The sequence below is a fragment of the Micromys minutus genome, assembly GCF_963924665.1.
Source record: "Micromys minutus genome assembly, chromosome: 16".
NCBI classification, from domain to species: domain Eukaryota; kingdom Metazoa; phylum Chordata; class Mammalia; order Rodentia; family Muridae; genus Micromys; species Micromys minutus.
Genome location: NC_137985.1, coordinates 13,680,773 through 13,683,257, shown reverse-complemented (window position 1 = coordinate 13,683,257; position 2,485 = coordinate 13,680,773). Strand labels below are relative to the sequence as shown.

General features: G+C 48.0%; 1 pseudogene across 1 annotated transcript; it reads left to right on the top strand.

The window, feature by feature from the left end:
- The first annotated feature begins 203 nt into the window (after positions 1 to 203).
- LOC308430862 (double C2-like domain-containing protein alpha) lies at positions 204 to 1,229 on the top strand (annotated as a pseudogene). Its single transcript has one exon. The product of its transcript is annotated as a double C2-like domain-containing protein alpha (transcript).
- The last annotated feature ends 1,256 nt before the right edge of the window (positions 1,230 to 2,485 follow it).

The window sequence follows — 2,485 nt, the reverse complement described above, 5'->3', positions numbered from 1 at the left end:
ATTCTATAGGTAACGCAGGTCCATAGTGTTTATCTAGGAACAGAATTGCACTGTGCAGTTTATTAATTAGAAATATGTGGGCAGAACAGGGGGGAGCTGAGGAGCACATGGTGCCCCTTTCTTAGAAGGGAGAACAGTGAGGTTTCTACAGACCCCAGCCGGTCACTCCAGCTCTACACCCAGCTCCCAGCCACAGGTGTTGCATGAGGTTCCGCAGGGGCGATCATATTACCATCGACATTCAAGAGTACATGGCCATCAATGTGTGACCTGGACCCATCAGGCCCATCTGCCACACGACTTCCCTCTTGCGGGACCTGGACCAGAGGGTGGTGGTGGTAACAGGGAAGCCCCAACTCATCTGCCTCCTCTGGCTCTGGTACCCCTCCTTTATTATCAGGCTTCCTGCATGCTGCATTGTAGAATGCTCAGGGCCAAGGGCCTCAAGCCCATGGATTTGAATGGACTGGCTGACCCCTATATAAAGCTGCACCTCCTGCCAGTAGCCTGCAAGGCCAATAAGCTAAAAACCAAGACACAGAGGAACACATTAAACCCAGTGTGGCATGAGGGACTGACGTACAGTGGAATCACAGAGGATGACATCACCCACAGGTGCTCAGGCTCTCTGCGATGAGGACAAGCTGAGCCACAATGCATTTATTGGGGAGAAACTAGTGCCCCTCTGCTGCCTCGAGCCTTCACAGAAGGAGCATTTTAACATTTGTCTTGAGCGCCAAGTTCTGCTTCCTTCACCCTCTTCAGTGTCTGTTACCTGAAGGAGCTAGAGCAGGCCGAACAGGGACCTGGGCTGCTGGATGAGCCTGGGCGCATCCTGCTGAGCCTCAGCTACAGCGCTCAGTGGCTGCATGGGCTGCCGGTGGGCATTGTTGGCTGTGCTAACCTGGCTGCAATGGATGTTAACGGCTTACTCTGACTCTTATGTAAAGATTTACTTGAGCCCAGATGTGAGTAAGAAACCCAAGCATAAAACTTGTGTAAAAAAGACACTAAACCCGCAATTCAATGAAGAATTCTTTTATGAGGTGAAACTCTCCATTCTGGCCACTAAGACCCTGGAAGTCATAGTTTGGGACTACAACAGTGGCAAGACCAGTGACTTTATAGGTTGTGTGTCTCTGGGGCCAGGAGCCAGGAAAAGACCCAGAAACACTGGAGTGTCTGTCTACATCAGTCTACATCAGCAGGACACAGCCCTGGATTGCTAGCTTACCTGACCAACGAGCTGTCCCCAGCAGCAGAGGCTTTCCCTTTAGCCTGAGCAGACAACAGTTGCCTAGCACAGGCCTTTTGGGTCTGGGTTCAGTACCCAACCTTCGCACAAATGTGTCGCACATTTACACAGGTTGGACACCCCACCCCGCACTACCTGTCTTATTTTTGTGAGCCTCTGTGACCTTGAGTCTATCTTCTTGTGAGGAACTGTGGAGAGGTGTATTTATTTATGCAAACTTTCTCCTACCTGACTTGCTGTTACCTGTAAATATGCAACCACCCCATGCACAGGGCCATGTGGGTGTCTCTTGCCAGGGACCCACCCCATCCTTCAGCTCCGATCTTGGCCTCTCCAGGCTGCCTGGTCCCCTGCCCCACAGGGAGGAGGTCAGATTAGGGGAGATTAGAGAAGGACATTTCCAAATAGAGGAAAGGACAAGGAAAGGAGCCAGCTATTTAATACAGAGCCTTCATTAAGATGTCCCAGCCCTGTGCAGCTGTTCTTCTAAAGGGGCAGCCACCATAGGTCTCTACTACCCTAAGATCTAGCAGATCCTTTTGGCTACTTACTTAAATAACGTTCCCTGGATGGGGTTAGGACTTAAGGGCAGGGTCCCTGCCCCCTTCCTCGGGGATATTTGTGCATGTTTATGCCTTTTCTGATTGGGTCAGTGGCTGAAGCATGGCAACTGAGCATCATAAACATCTCTTGAGGAAAGAAAGAGAGAGAAGAGAGAGGGAGGGAGGGAGAGAGAGTGAGAGTGAGAGAGAGAGAGAGAGAGAGAGAGAGAGAGAGAGAGAGAGAAAGAGAGAGAGAGAGAGAGAGAGAGAGAAAGAAATGTGTGTGATGTACTTGTGATTGAAGATGAATCCTAGGAGAGGAAACTGGGGAGGGCAGTTTAGGTGGGACTCTGGTAATAATAGTTCAAACCCATAAAATAATACTTTTTATATATTTTACATTATGGTCATTTTCTGGTTTAGTCCAAAGAACAATATAGTTGCTTATCTGTTTATCCCCCGAGCCAGAAATAAAGCATGTAATCTGAATGAAAATATAAAAACATAAAAATAAATGTATTGGCAGGGCTTTTCTGCTTCAGACTACCAAGTGCTGGAATTATAGGTGTGTGCCTAGAACAACTGGAATTTTTAACAATAATTTCATAAAACATATCCAGAATACCAAGTATACATCAAATATGCAGTGCAGTGAAATTCCATTTCCCACTCTTGCTGTTCTAGTCTC